A 17,313-nucleotide genomic window follows, 5' to 3' on the forward strand; every position below is an offset into this window, starting at 1 on the left:
CGATTCGAATATCTTTGCACTCATGGGCTCCCCTCGTCATCACTAATTGACACCTCCATTTGGAGGTGGTATCAATGGCTCACGATCACCGGTTGATCGTGACCATTAAGTTGCCTACGAAATGCAAAAGATTCCCACTTTCTCGGATCCGGGACTTGAACCCACTATCCTCTCCCCCACGGGATGGACTCTAACCACTAGGCTAACGCGTGCTCATTGAAAGGTGTGTGTGGGATAAGTTTATAGATCTCGACGTCGCGGACAAGTTTACACCTAGTTCACACCGAGTTCGCACTGAGTTCACACCAAATTTGGTGTGGTGTGCAGGCCCTCCCCAGTTCACACCTAGTTCACACTGAGTTCACACCAAATTTGGTGTGGTGCACATATCTCCGAGTTCACGCTTAGTTCACACCTAGTTTAAATGTCGATCGGACGGCCCGGATTGCACCCGCCTCGCGACGCCTACTGTGGGTCATTGATCCCACCTCCCTGGGAAGGTGTCATTTAGTGACGAGGATGGGCTCCTCCATCTCTCCCTGTGTCTCGGGTCTCAACTCTTGCGCGAACAACCCTCGGTTTTCCTCTCTTACTTACCTCTATACCTTCTCCATGCAACCTGCTTTCTCACATCTCTGCCATCACACCCTGCGCCCCCACTGAGGGCCTCTCCAACTACCCAGGCCTCTCTTTCTCCCTCACTTGAGGCATCCCCTGCAAATGAACAGGACACAGAGACGTAGCACAAACCCTAATGTAGAAGCCAAAAAATATAAAGGCGAGAATGCACAAAAAAATTTATATAAAGTTGAAGCCTCCCCTACAAATTAACGAGAGAGAGAGAGAGAGAGAGAGAGAGAGAGAGAGAGAGAGAGAGAGAGAGAGAGAGAGAGAGACCCCTTGCTATGAGACTGCAAGCAAAAGGAGAAAGAGATTGCTTGCAACAAACGTCAGAGAGAGAGAGAGAGAGAGAGAGAAGAGAGAGCTAAGAGCGGAGGTCCCAAGAGGTGGACAATGGAAGCTAATTGGAGAAGAGAGATGCTGTAAGGATGTCGGTGAGTGGAAGCCCGCCATTTGAAGGGGAGAGAGACGAAGAGAAAGAGAGGGGCCAGCTTGATCACTATTTTAGAGCTTTAACAGAGAGGATCACCAAGAGATCTCACCTTCAAACATAGTATCCCAACATTGAGCACTCCCACCAACCGGCTTGCCTTGCAATGAGTATCTTCCATCTCTTGGAACCAATAAAAAAAATGAGCGTTACTATCCAATGAGTGTCTCCTCTTTGCAATGAATATCTTCGATGTGCTCAGCCGATTAAAAATTATGCATTTTTAAAAAAGAATTTTCCATCTTTCAGTAACAAAAAGGGAACGCATCACTATAGCCTTAGCCCTTTGGGCAGGCCAAAAAGAATGTAATCTCATGATGAAGCTATATTTAGGATATGTTAACGATAACAGCAAGTGGGACTGGTCGGGAATCTATGTGTGTATCATGAATCATGAGGAATACTTCATTAATTTTTTTCCTAGAATCGATTCGAATATCTTTGCACTCATGGGCTCCCCTCGTCATCACTAATTGACACCTCCATTTGGAGGTGGTATCAATGGCTCACGATCACCGGTTGATCGTGACCATTAAGTTGCCTACGAAATGCAAAAGATTCCCACTTTCTCGGATCCGGGACTTGAACCCACTATCCTCTCCCCCACGGGATGGACTCTAACCACTAGGCTAACGCGTGCTCATTGAAAGGTGTGTGTGGGATAAGTTTATAGATCTCGACGTCGCGGACAAGTTTACACCTAGTTCACGCCGAGTTCGCACTGAGTTCACACCAAATTTGGTGTGGTGTGCAGGCCCTACCCAGTTCACACCTAGTTCACACCGAGTTCACACCAAATTTGGTGTGGTGCACATATCTCCGAGTTCACGCTTAGTTCACACCTAGTTTAAATGTCGATCGGACGGCCCGGATTGCACCCGCCTCGCGACGCCTACTGTGGGTCATTGATCCCACCTCCCTGGGAAGGTGTCATTTAGTGACGAGGATGGGCTCCTCCATCTCTCCCTGTGTCTCGGGTCTCAACTCTTGCGCGAACAACCCTCGGTTTTCCTCTCTTACTTACCTCTATACCTTCTCCATGCAACCTGCTTTCTCACATCTCTGCCATCACACCCTGCGCCCCCACTGAGGGCCTCTCCAACTACCCAGGCCTCTCTTTCTCCCTCACTTGAGGCATCCCCTGCAAATGAACAGGACACAGAGACGTAGCACAAACCCTAATGTAGAAGCCAAAAAATATAAAGGCGAGAATGCACAAAAAAATTTATATAAAGTTGAAGCCTCCCCTACAAATTAACGAGAGAGAGAGAGAGAGAGAGAGAGAGAGAGAGAGAGAGAGAGAGAGAGAGAGAGAGAGAGAGAGAGAGAGAGAGAGAGAGAGAGAGAGCTCGGGTAGTCGAGTTAGGGCTCATTGTTTGCATCTCTGTGCACAAATTGGAGCCATGCTTGTTTAATATGAAACGGGTGACAATGAAGATGGGGTTGTAACTCCTACAGGCCCGACACAGGAAGCTTCTGAGGGTCTACAGACACATTCAAGCCTCATTAGCAAGGAATGCTTCCTATATTTTTGGCTTTCTAAGGCTTGAAAACGATGGTAAGATTTGCCTCTATGGCCCCTGTCACATTGGGCCACCTGTCCCAGCTCGGATTTGCAGGGTGGGCGCCCAGTTCGACACAGTTCGTGTCACACTGGGCCATAAGATAAAAGATGGGCAATGAAAGCAACCAATCCCTGCAGCCCAGATGGTAGTCTCCCCGCTTCTCACACTGATGGCCAGAGCTCAACTCCTATTGCGTGCACTCCTGCGCTACTTTTTGAGAGTTGGCCACCACTTTCAAAAGTTGGCCGAGCTTGTGAGGCCGGCCATCTGACAAAATTTCTAGCCCCAAATTACCTTTTCGTAGACAAATGAGGGGACACCACATCCGCTTGGCCAAGCTTTGGGTGCCCCAGTGTGACATGGGCAACATTGATATGTTTCGGCCTTATTCTTCCCCTTCGTATAATCTATTCGCATTTGATTCTGAAGAGTTTTTGTCAGCCATAAAATCTCGGTCACTTTTGGGCCTCATGCAGAATGTAGGGCCACAACAATGCGATGTTCCACTGGGTGTGGACCTCTCGGTATTTGAACAGTTTATAATGGTTCGCAATCCATGTACACATGCCCTAACCATCCATTCTTCGAGCTTGTTGCAAAACAGAATTTCACAAAAGGGTGCAAGCACCAAAAGGCTTTTAATCTATATTATTCTAGCAGTAGCACCACAGTTTAGAGTCAGAGTCCATCACAAACATATCATTCCTCCTCCACTGCTAGACCTTTGGCTCCACCCACAACAATCTGAATCTACAGGCTTGCAACGACGTTTGCTCCTTTTGAGGCTGATGTTGATGCTTAAGTGTGTACAAGCGATAGCTCCTACAGAATTCAAACCTTTGAGTACTCAAATTGTGAATCCTTGAGTACGTTTTTGAGATTGAATACCTGGTCGTCCTCTTCTATGGGATTGTTCCTACGATATCAAAATCTTTTTTCTTCACAAGCTTCAAACACACTGTCTTGCATGTCTCACAATTAGTGCAAAGCTTTTTTTATTTTTTGAAATTTTAGCTTCATGCAATTTCTTGCTTGCAATTGCAATAAAATTCTTGTTTCCAGTCTCTTTCGAATTCATTGGTAGTCATGTTGTCGATGTTGTCGGACTGGATCTCTCTCACTATTTACTACTAAATTATTATCACCTTCTTTCTTATAACCCAATATGAATCATGTTCTTAATTTTAATGAGATTAAAACCCCCTTGAACTAATCATTACATAAACAAAATCAACTTAGCTCTAATGACTGGTGATAAGATCTTCACAGTTGGAAATTGTTGTTTCTCTAAGAGGATTTTGAAAGCTCCAATTTCCAATATGAATCTTCATCTCCATTGTGGTCATGTTTCCAAGAGCGTCGTCTCGCTCTGATACCACTGGTGGGAGCAAGGGTGCGCTTCTATCCTTGGCCATGAAATTCAACCCTTGACCTTGCCATGATGAAAAAGAGAGAGATAGTAGGGGAAGATGTTGACATAGAAAGAAAAGGGATGGAGATGTTGACATACTTACACATAATGGTACACGGAGAAGCACAGGAGACAACTCTTACACACTCTTACACAAGAATATGACACATGGAAGAAGGGCTCGCGAAAAGATAGGTTCGCTTTATCCAAAGCCTGTTCAAAATGAAAAATGGCCGGCTCAAATTTGGGCAAGAAGGTTCTCAAGCCGGTTCAAATTATGAAAGTTTTAGTTATAGTATGAGACTTTTAGTGTGATTATCCCTCTCAAATTTAGAGTTAGCCTGTTCATATGCGTGTGAAAAAATTCCAAAGCCGACATGGAAGCTCCATAGCCCAAGACATAGGTTAAGAGAAGGAAAAGGAAAAATTTTGAGTATCTACACAAGAATGGCCTAAAGATTGTAGCCCCAAACTCCACTCCATGGCCTCTTGTGGAGTTTGGTATTTAATATTTTGATATTGCTTATTGGTGCCAAAAATTGGAGGCCCCTCTTTTACACTTATTTTCACTTTAGTTTATAAGTGGAGAGTATCACTTATTGCATGATTCTCTTAGGGTGTGTTTTCACTATCCTATTTACAAAGCAGTCATAGTGGCTTATTGATAAAATATATAAAACACTATGCAAATATCAAATGGCCGATAATGAGTTTTTGCGGAAGCCCTCCTCAAATCCCAAAATTCCAATCTACAAGCTATCATAGCAAAAATAAAAGACAACACAGTAATTAACCATTACGCTCCAGCTATCTCAATTGTAGTTAACCACATACAACAGGAGGTGTCTAGTCTCGTAACAATCACGTTATTATTTAATCCTTGGTCTCCATACAATGGAAGCTTGACTTCCACCAAGTAAACACTTGATTGTTGATCTTCACCACCAACTCTTTGATTCAATTAAAGGTTTCTATCCTGACTTGATTGTAGAGACACGGCAAAATTCTAAAGTGACCAAAGGAAGTCGACGCATTTATGCTCATTTGTTGATTTGAAGGTCAATGGAGGGTGATATGCTCATCATTTTTTATTGAGAAGAATTGATCTTTAGCACTCTCAGAGGGTGCAGGTATATCACCTTGTGCACCTTGGTTGGTAGTTTGCTCAAAAGATGCGGCATGCACATTTGCATCTTGGCTTGCATTTGGCTCAGAGGATGCAATTAGTGTTTGTGAATCTTGGTCTATTGAGAAGGTAGTTTCTTCGCCATGGTTATTCCCTTCATCTCCACTTTGCGGCAAGAGGTCACCATCATCTGCTCCTCTTTGCGGTGGGAGGGGAGTGGCATCTTCTTGGGGGGCCGCACCAACTTTGGGAACACCTTTTGCATCATCTTCAAGGTGAAAGTCAACACCTGTGTTGCATGTAAGACCAATTTAGGAATAATGGAAAAAATTCAAGTCCCATTTTTGAAATAGTTCATTTAATTGGAGGTATTTTGGCAGTATACAAAGCCACCATGTAATAATATCCTCTAGTTAGCGTAATAATTTATCCTCTATAGATGCATACAAAGAAACTTTTAGTACATTTTGGAATCATTTTGCTAATATTGATCATTATTACACAAAATATAACTCTAATTCAGTCAAAACTTGACATGCTTAAGTTTGACTACAAACAAGTAAGGGATTGTTTGGAAGAACAAAGGATATCGTTCTCTTGTTTTAGAGGTCAAACTATAGAAAATGCAAGTTCTTGACTTTTAGAATCTTGCAAATGAGATACTTTTTTATTGCAAAATGGTATGAATTGTGAACCTAAATAGAGAGCTATCATTTAAAGTATAATCTAAATCCCTAAGAGAAAGCCTCCCCCTCATTCAAGTATGTGATGGGCATGAGGAAAGATTCCCCCTCAGTTACATACATAATAAACATGAGGCTCGAACTTAAGTTCGAGCCTCCATGCTTTCTAATAGGTACAAATCCCACAAGCCTCCATGTTTCCCCCTTATTAATTACATATATAATGAGCATGAACAAGCATGGAGTCTAAATCCCTAAGAGAAAGATTCCCCCTCATTCAAGTATGTGATGGGCATGAGGAAAGATTCTCCCTCATTTACACACATAATGACGATGAGGCTCAAACTTAAGTTCGAGCTTCCATGCTTGATAATAGGTACAAATCCCACAAGCCTCCATGTCTCCCCCTCATTTACATATATAATGAGCATGAACAAGCATGGAGGGTCCATGCTTCCCCCACATTTACATACATAATGAGCATGAACAATGTAATGGTTCCCAACCCGCCTATACCGAGGTCGGGATGGGATCCTTGACAGGTCTCTAGGTCTGATAAAAATCGGAGTCTCTAAACACGAAAAATCTAAGGAATAGACCTTTACCATTGACAGTGGCTTGGGTCTATAGCCTTAGAAGAAGACCTAGTCCTGTCTCGCAGCGGAAACGGAACATCCTTTTAAAAGTCCAATAACTATTTCGACCCTATATCTTCCACAAATTGGACTAAGGTATCCTCAACCAACGCTTTTTTCCCCCTAACATATGTGAGGGCACAGCCGCTGGTAGATTCCTCTTCCGATTCAAGAAGTTTTCTAAACGTTTTAGTGCGCAGGGATGGATAGTTACCTGACGAATCAGGTCTACCCGTCCATGATTGACAACCTTAGTCAATCCCCACTTACCACCCCGCACTCACACAAGATTCATTTATCTTATTATCACATTGTTTTAACATTTAAAATAATGGTTTCTTTTAACGTTCCATCACAGTAATTCCTCGAAGACAGCATTGAAAGCATTCTTTCAGAAAGCAAACATCTTTAAACTTAAGACAGGGTACTGTCAATCAAAACATTATCCATAATAACCATGACCAGTACTCTTCTTGTCTCAATACCACCTAAGGGTGAAAAACGGCACCCATTCCTTGTTCAAATCCGGAGTGGAATAAACCCCCACCCAAGGTTCCGGGTGCCCATACACCAAACCAATTGCCCATACAACCAGGCGGCTCCCCAAGGATTAAAAAAATGGTATCCTAACTTATGTAGAAACATCAAGACATGACACGGAGTAGAAACTCATCGTTCATGGGGGTAACCGACTTATCCGTGGCTAGAAAGCCAATCATTATCATCAAAAATATAACAAGGAGTCGGAGGTGTCTTGAGACAAGCTGTCTTAAGGATGATCAAACATATCTTTCCTAATTCAACCAGTTTTAACCCAAACAATTCTTTTCTATATTATAAACAAATGCATGTTGGAAGTTACATTCTGTTTTCAGCCAGTTTATCCTTCTTATGTATGCAATGCTAACTTATAAAATAACTTAAACTAATTAAAGACTTATTTGAACAATGGGACACCCACCTGGGATTGATTGGCCATCTGCTGCTGCGCTGGCGCCTGAAGACTCTCCTCCGTAGGCCTACTACTAGGCCCGGCTTCGTCGTCGTGCGACGCTCTAGTTTGTTTTGGAGCTACTTCCTCATCATCAGATGTAGGATTTGCTCGGGTTTTTTTTGGTGCCATAACTTCTTATCCTTATAAAAAGGACGTCTAATCATTAGGTAAATAATTCAAAATCTAGACTTAACCTTTGTATTCAACCGTAACCTATCCAAGGTTAAATTTATAGTCTTAATTGATAAATTCTTGACCTAGTAATTTCTTATTTGTCTATATAGGCATGATAACTTTTTCCACCACTTCCCTAAGGGTTTTCTAAGCTCTCCTAACTTTCTTATAATTTTCTATATCTTTTTTCTAATTTTCCCATCAACTTTTAAGCTAATAATCTACTTATTTTGGGCTCAATATTTATTGTATTTAATTTCTCTTAAAGATTTCATTTCCTTAACTTGATATCATAGGTTTAAACTTACTATAATTTTCCTAAAAACTTTTAACCACAAAGTCTATTTATTTTAATTAATCATTTGCTAAAAATGGGACTTTTGGTCAATTATAATTTCATAAACACACTAATTAAATATGGTGTAATTACCACAAGTAGATAAGGATATTTTTTACCTCTGGTAATTATTTTATTATTTTTCAACTTAGTTATATAATTTCCATCTTCAATTTTCAGCTAAAATTAGGATAATTTGACTTAAATAAATACTTATACTACTTTTTTAACCTTGAAATATTTATCACAGCCTTATTATTATGTAAGCTCATTGGGATAAATAGAATGTAATCATATAGCATGATTTACTAATTTCCCCCTTGAAATTTTCACAAAAAGTAGTATATTTTGACATAAATATATATCTATACTACTTTTTTAACCTTGGAATAATTATCACAGCCTCTTTACCCTATAATACAGCTCTGAGAAATAGCATGTAATTATATAGCATGATTTACTAATTTACCTCTTTAGTTTTTAGCTAAAAATAGTGTAATTTGACTTAGATAAATATCTATACCTCTTTTCTAACCTTGACATAATTATCAGGGCCTCTTTATCCTATAATATAGCTCTGATAAATAGCATGTAATCATATAGCATGATTTACTAATTTCCCTCTTTAGTTTTTAGCTAAACATAGTGTAATTTGACTTAGATAAATATCTATAATACTTTTTTGACCTTGGAATAATTATCATGGCCTTTTTACCCTATAATATAGCTCTAATAAATAGGATGTAATCATATGATATGATTTACTAATTTCCCTCTTTAGTTTTTAGCTAAAAATAGCGTAATTCCACTAAGATAATTAGTTAAACTAATTATCTGAGCTTCTCCTAACTATCACAGTTTTCTTACTACCCAATTAACCATTGATAATTATATCACAGCATTTGAAATCAATTTACTAATTTCCCCTATTTAAATTTCTCAAAAAACAGAGTAATTCTTCCTAAGTAATTAGCTGGATTAATTATCTGAGCTTCTCCTAATTATCACGGGTTTTTCAACACCTAATTAACCATTGATAAATATATCAAAGTAATTTAGTTTAATTTACTAATTTTCCCTATTTAAATTTCTCAAAAAACAGAGTATTTCTTCTAAACAAATTAGCTAGATTAATTTTCTGAGCTTCTACTAATTATTACAGGTTTCTTTACCCCTATTTAACCCCTGAAAAGTATATCATAGCATTTGAAATCTATTTACTAATTTCCCCTATTTAAATTGTTCAAAAAACAGAGTATTTCTATCAAAGTAATTAGCTAGATTTGTTTTCTGATTTTCTCCTAATTATCACGGGTTTTTAAACACTTTATAAACCACTGATAATTATATCATAGCATTTGAATATCATTTACTAATTTCCCCTATTTAAATTTCTCAAAAAACAAAGTATTTCTGCTAAAGAAATTAGCTAGATTAATTTTCTGAGCTTGTCCTAATTATCACAGGTTTGTTTTCACCTAAGTAACCCCTGATAATTATATTATAGCATTTGAAATCTATTTACTAATTTCCCCTATTTAAATTGTTAAATAAACAGGGTATTTCTATCAAAGTAATTAGCTAGATTAATTTTCTGAGCTTCTCCTAACTATCACGAGTTCTTAACCACCTAATTAACCACTGATAATTATATCATAGCATTTAAATTTCATTTACTAATTTTCTCTATTTAAATTGTTTAAAAAACGGGATATTTTTGCTAACTTAATTAGCTAGATTAAGTTTCTGATCTTCTCCTAATTATCACAGGTTTTTGAACACCTAATCAACCACTAATAAATATATCAGAACATTTGAAATTATTTTACTAATTTCCCCTATTTAAATTACTCAAAAAACAAGGTATTTCTGCTAAAATATCTAGCTAGATTAAATTTCTGAGCTTTTCCTAATTATCACGGGTTCTTAAACACCTAATTAACCACTGATAATTATATCACCTCATGTGAAATTCATTTACTAATTTCCCCTATTAAAATTGTTCAAAAAACAGAGTAATTATTCCTAATTAATTAGGAAAACTTTTGAGAAAATTATAGGATAATTTTTCTAGATTAATAACTGTCTAATTCATCTCTGATAAATAATTCAATTTAATCTAATCCTAATTAATATTTTTACCATTAATTCATGGTTAATTTGGCTAATTTCCGTCTTAATATGATAGGATAAATAATTAGCTTAGTATTACTAAGCTTAATTATAATAATCAGCAGAGATTAATTAATTTAAAGAGGTTTAAGGAGCAAGCATAGGCCTAATCTTTGATTAATTAACCATTTATCTTAATCTAACCTTACTAATTAAGAAGGATTAGGTTAATTACCGTTAGGGTTAATCAATTAGAGATTAAACTCTAATGATTTCTGCGTAGTGTTCTCTCTAGATGAGAGAGAGAGTAGCAAGGCTCCAAGTTTGTGTAAAATGTGAAGCTAAGGGTCCTATTTATAGTCTTCTGGCACTCATAAGCTCTCACCGGCTGAAAAAGGCAGTTGCTTGAAGTTCAAACAGTCCCCAGCAAGTCAAAAAACGACCCCTGCTGCTAAATGAGTCCCTGGCAGGTCAATGATGACCCTTCCACTACCTGCCAGCTTTTAAAATGTCAATTTTGCTATAATTTGACCTATTTTTGCTTAATTGGTAAATATCTTGTAAATATCTGGGAGACCTTTAATAAAGTCTATGCTTAAATGATTACTGTAACCCTTCAATTTTTCTATTTTACTCAATTCACAGTGTAAACTTCCAGGAGTCATAACTATGCCAGTTTTTATCGGAATTCAATTCTGAAAATTTCTAGCCCGGGGTTTGTTGTGCTTAAGATTCCAAAAATACCAATATTTGCCATGGTCGGACAATTCTACATTGCTTTTTCAATAATCATATCAGTTTGATTAAGCTTTATACAACTTTTAAGGTTTCAGAAACTGGAAACCTTACAAACAAGTATAGAGGCTCGAACTTAAGCTCGAGCCTCCATGCTTGCTAATAGATACAAATTCCACAAGCCTCCATGCTTCCCCCTCATTTACATACATAATGAACATGAACAAGCATGGAGGCTCGAACTTAAGTTTGAGCCTCCATGCTTGCTAATAGGTACCACACCCACACTTTCCTAGTTTGAGTTAATATATTATAAGCTCCACCATCACCATCACCATTCGAATGCATCTAAGAGATACAATACCTATTCTCAGTGTCACCAAGGTTTTATTGCCGCTATTGGAAGACTATGGCGCTCAAGTGAAATAGCAAGCTGGTGATGGCACTCGGATAATTGGTGTTGAAAGAAGATGCGCTATTAATCTAGGATAGTAAGCACTAGACATCAACGAACCCCATAATCCGCATAGATATCAACATTTGGTTTAGGGGTAAAACGAATTGCTATGCACTAGACTTGACCAAACTGTCAGTAGCTGCTACACAAGACGTGTGACAAGGCCCATTGAAATGTCCATTCTCAAAAGTCCAAAATGAACAGGGTTTAGCAATAAAGCAGCGCCCAATTCTGATGATGGTCACTTTTCATGAGTGAGTTGCCAAGTGGTTCACTGATGGTGCTGGTCGTAATGAAGAGATAGAGAGGATTGCAGGTGGATGTGAAGGTAGAGACAGTCATGGATGGTGGGATGCACGTTTAGATCAGGGTCCATTAAATCTACAGATTGTGGAGGTAAGGGGGAAGGTGTAAGAGGTATCTAGCCACACAAATCCACCTTGAGGCCATGGACGATGCCTGCTCATCTCATCTGAGGCGCATGACGAGAGGGAGAAACGATGTGTTTGTGGATTCGGAGCAGCAACAGGTGAAGAGCAGTAGTAGGTGCAGAGCAGCAGCAGATGAAGAGCTGGCGGCACCCTCCTTTGCAGCTTCAGAGCAGCAGCAAGTGAAGAGCTGGTGGTGCCCTCCTCGACATCCTAGCTCAAAGTCGACGAGGAACTACTGCTCCGTCATGTGAAGAGCAGCAGAGCAGATGAAGAGCTGGCGGTACCCTCCTTTGCAGCTTCAGAGCAACAGCAAGTGAAGAGCTGGCGGCGCCCTCCTCGACATCCTAGCTCAAAGTCGACGAGGAACTACTGCTCCGTCCCGTCGCTTTGCATGTCGTGATGCATGGTGGAGAGATATTGCGCAGTGCCACGAGTTCCATGCAGAGCCATTTGAGCTCCTACAATAGCCCCTCCACAGAGACGGGCTTGATGGGCGGGCCTGTCGTGTCTTGAACTTGTCAAACTTTCCTCATCACACATTAGACCTCTTGATGGTTGTTGTCAGGCCTGGCTGGAAATTCAAATTAAAGTGCACCTTGAAGTGCAAGTTCAAATTAAAGTGCAGCTTGATCAACCTTCACTTTGTATTATTCATTTCAAAAGTTTGAGTTTTAAATTAAAGTGCACCTTGAAACCTTGAAGTGCAAGTTCAAATTAAAGTGCAGCTTGATCAACCTTCACTTTCAACTTTGTATTATTCGTTTCAAAAGTTTGAGTTTGGCAATGTTTTGTATTTTTGGAGCACGATGGCACCACCACATCCCACAATGTTTTTCAATTGTGTGGAGTCACAATAGAGAAGTGGTGCTTCTCTACATTGTAGAGCCTTGTGCCTCGCCCTCAAGTTGGAGCCTTGAGCCGTGGCAAAGAGCCTCAAACCACAACCCAACTCTCTATGCTTCATTTTTTATGCATGTAGTTCTCATCTTAGACTAGACTTTAGAGCCTTGTGCCTCACCCTCAACTTTGAGGCTAGAGCATTGGCAAGGATCCTCTACCCACAACCCACCCACAACCCAACACAACACACTAGCCTCCATTTAGAGCCTTGTGTCTCACCCTCAAGTTTGAGGCTTGAGCATTGGCAAGGAGCCTCAACACACTAGCCTGAAGTTTGAGGATTGAGCATTGGGAAGGAGCCTCAACCCACAACCCAACACACTAGCCTCCATGTTTGAGACAAGTAGAATAGCCAAGAGCTTGAAACTCAAGCATTTGCAAGGAGCTGTAGCCTAGATTTTGAACCTCAAGACGATGTTTGTTACAATATTTGTTTTGGGAGAAGCACGGTCTTAATATTGAAGAGTTTTCATTCTTGAAGATTTGTCTGCTTCTCACGATGATAGCCTCATGAAAATAAGTTCTTTATTTTTATTTTTGCTGACACAAAGTGGATTAGCTGGAAGCATGAACTGCAATCAAAACTTTGAGCTTCAAATGTAGTATATATCTAACAGTTTCTGCATATCTGCATATAAATTGGTGGCTACAAATAAGACTTGGGAGTGCATCATCTAAACACTACATTTCATTTAAGAACAGGAGACAAAAAAGTGTGCATCCTAGACCGAGTTCACCTCTCCTAAAAAACTAGAGACGACAAGAATTGTCCCATTTTAGTGAATTTTTCCCAAAATTCCTAAATTTGAGTTATGTAGAGGTGGATTACACTATTTTGTGCTTGGGGATTTTTGAAAAAGATACAGGCGAGAGAGGAGGTATGGCGTTAGAAAGGAGAAGAGCCACCCAAAGGTAGGACATTTTGACTATGACGAGTGTCGAGACCTTATTGATCTTATACACACATTCCTATAGAAAACAAGGTCCATACGCAGGATAACGCGGTGGTTGTTACGCAGTGTAGAACTCAATCCACTAATAGACGGATGTGGCACCAATGCTAGCAATGTTGTATACAACTTGTATGCACCATCAACCAGTACACACAACCTCAATATGAGTAGACGAGCTCAAAGACACACAAAAAGAAGCGACTTACTTTGAAAGGCAAAAAGCATCACCTAAAATGCGGACAAAAGCATTTAAAAGCAGCAAGACAACATCTAGGCCTCAACCTTTGAGCCCCGAGCCCTCACCTTGGGGTTACATCACGAAGGTCTCACCAATTGAGCTACGCCGCTTCTTGGGTGTTCCCATTGTTGCCCCTTGAGGGTGTTATTTAGAGCAATATGCACGTGTAAATACATGAATCTGTATAAAACTTTCTCCCTACTACCTTTCCTGCGCTCAATGATGTTAAAAATAAATAAAACTAAAAATTAATGTCTAGGCCTCCAATTTTCAACGATTAGAGAAGAAGCATTATGCAAGCACTCAAGGAGAGGAGTGTCAATGAAAGCTTTTCATTTGAAGCTTTCTCACATAGTTTAGGTCTTTCTAAGTTGCATGCTCAAACTAGAGTGTTCACTTAAATGTTTCTAAGTTTTATCTATCTTTGCAAGTTTGATGCATGTACTCCAATCCCTTCACAACAACAACATTATTGTATTTAAAAAAACTCCAACCCAACCAAAACTTCTATGTACGTCATTCTTGTACATAGAAGTACTATTTTTGCACATGTCAAAGTTAAATACCCAAAACAATTTTGCACATGCTACAAGCACTACCATCATTTCAAATAAAGATTCCTCAAAAGCATTAATCTTTAGGGTCCAAAATAGTACAAGGCAAAAAGCATGCCATTGAAGAGATTGTTTTACTGGGAAATGCCAAAATAAAGCCTCACAAAGTGTACAAATCACCCACCAAAATGTCAAAACAAATTGTGCAAACTACTAGGCATTTCTTTTTTCTCTACTTCTTTGAAGGCGTAAACTGTCGGGGTTGATTCAATATAAAAGTGAGATCTCTTTCACGTAGTGTTGGTTGATGTATAATCATATGCTGCTTACCATCCAACCCAAGAATCTATGTGTAGACAAAGTATAGGTGCTTACAAGCCAAGTAAGATTTTGTTGCTTTCTCCCATCCTTGAAAATCAGGGCATGTACAGTAGGGCTCCATAGCCACATGCACATCATATAGATCTTGTGTTAATATCTTGAACACGGCATGACGAGCAGCACCAAAATGATCTCTTGCACAAAACAAGCTTCCATACGTGCTCCTATTTCCATGCATTTACTTGCCTCCTTAGAGACACTAGACCTCCATTTTTTGTTATGCTTGCCAGAGGTTCCCACTGTCTCCCCTTCCTTGACAGCCTTTGGAGAAGGATCTCTAATCACAAAACATGCCCTATCAAACCAGCATACTCCTCCTTTGATACACCTGTTCCCCTCTCTACCAGCCAAGTTGTTGGCCTTTCCGGTGGTGACAATACTTGTTTGGGCACAACTTCAGTGTGATGCATATCATGGCCTCAAAACCACATCCATTGGTGTTGCCTCTGGTCTTTGTAAGTTATCACTCCCCAAAAGCATGGGGCCACAAGTCTTGGAGACATACTTTGCATGACATTCTCACATCTTCTCCCTTCCAGCACACCAAAGCACTTACGAGAGACATTTTTAGGCATTCGTCTTATTGCCCAATGACCCCTTGGCATAACAATCTCAAAATCACCAATAATGTATTCACTAACAGAAGGTATGGTGTCATCTATTATGTCATTATTTGCATGAATCTCCTCATCTGTGGAATCTGCATTCACATCAAATATTTGTCCCTCTTGCTTCATGTCCATACCAAACAAAATCTTTCGTGGTCGTCCGCACTCTTTTCGTTGTCTAGACTCCATCACATAGCCAGGCTGTTTCTGCAAATCTTTCGTGGTCATCCGCACTGTTTTGTTGTCTAGAAACTATTTCTGCAAATCCTCTAGCCTTCTTTCTTTGCACAGTTTCCCTCTCTCCATGCAATAAAGGTTGCCCATAAAATGGTGTGCCTGCCACCACTGCCCCTTGGAGAGCACGTGCCAACACAAGTGGGCGAAGAGTTTTTGCTTTATTTCTTGATCTGTCTAGATATGTTTGCATATCCAGACCAAGCCCTATGCATCTACTTGTTAGATATCCATGTTGCTTTGTGCATTGAATGTAAGCATTGATGACATCAGTGACACATGCATCATACAAAGAAATTTTTTTGCTACCGCCTTCTCCACCAGCAAGCCAAGATGCATGAATGGTCTTTGACAAATTGGTACTAGGATTTTGAGCTTTTTCCCAAGGACTCATAGATATCTGCATTCCACCAACAAAAAACTTTGAATTAGTGAAAAAAAAATAGAGAAGGTTGTGATGAGGCTCATGATTGTATCATACTTCATTGTGTAAGCTACCCCAGTGAGATATCCTTGTCTCCGAACCATCTCTCCAGTGACTTGATATTCTCACTTGCAACATTATTTGCCCACCATCTTCTAATTGCTTCTACTTGCTTCATTGCCAAACCCATTGTCCTTGAATTGTGCCAAGTCTCACACATGTCTTTGTGGATACCAAACTTTCCTTTGTCTATATATTTTTTAGTATGTTTATGTAGACTTTTCTCCCAGTGGAAGATACAGGACCTTTCCCTTCCAATCATGACGTTATTTGGCCCTTCATTGAAAACTGTACGCACGGCAACCCAATTTGCTCCAGCCTCATCAGCCATAAATCTTGCAAAGTCTGCTTATGGATAACCTTCTTGAGCCAACACATTATTAAGAGATCTCCAAAACAAGACTTGTGTGTCTGTATCCTCCTCTTTGGTGTCACAAACCGCTATAACCATCAATCCCTTCAAACTAAAAAATTTGAAAAATCTTAGCTACAACAAGTTTGCAAATGTGCAATAACAAAATGCTACAACACACAAAAAGACTACCTCGGATCATAGACAGAGCATGACTTGGTTTCCCATCCATCTATTCTCTGTGTGTGATCAAAATGTACCCAAGCAGCACTCAAATCTCCATTTCCTCCTCGACGCATGCGATTGACAAGGTCTATACCAGACCTTGGACCTTTTGTTGACATCTTAAAGATGTAGCACTTATCATTTGGCCCACCTTGCCCAGGGAAACGACTTCCAAGAAAGTAAGGAAAGTGACATTTTTTCTTCAAAAACATAATGTGGTCAAACCCATCCCCAACAATCGAGTCTTGTTGTCTTTTCTCAATAGCTACCACTATCTTAAATCTGTCAAAAACAAGTCAAAATCTTAAATAACCTTATAGTACTCAAAAATCTAAATGTTAAATGTTTTACCTTTGATTTTGAACTAGTGAATCATTTCTTCCAATATATTTGAGAGCTCTGACTCCCCCATTTTTAGTTCATCTGAACCAACAATAGCATCAACCAATAATTGTCTAGTGACAATCATCTGAACTCTTCTTGGTCCACTGCTTCTATCCACCTTCAAGACACTTGCAACCATCTTTTGTATTCTCTCTATTGTGGCTCTTGCTTGAACTTCATGCAAGTGATGACCTACGTGAATCATCATTCTTGTAAGCTTCGGATCTGA

General features: G+C 39.6%; 1 pseudogene; it reads right to left on the reverse strand.

Annotated features, from left to right (window-relative positions):
* Positions 1-589: 589 nt before the first annotated feature.
* LOC147451176 (uncharacterized) lies at positions 590-15,594 on the reverse strand (annotated as a pseudogene).
* Positions 15,595-17,313: the final 1,719 nt, after the last annotated feature.

This window comes from Adiantum capillus-veneris, chromosome 9 (assembly GCF_014529385.1).
Source record: "Adiantum capillus-veneris isolate H3 chromosome 9, ASM1452938v2, whole genome shotgun sequence".
In the NCBI taxonomy this organism is placed as follows: Eukaryota; Viridiplantae; Streptophyta; class Polypodiopsida; order Polypodiales; family Pteridaceae; genus Adiantum; species Adiantum capillus-veneris.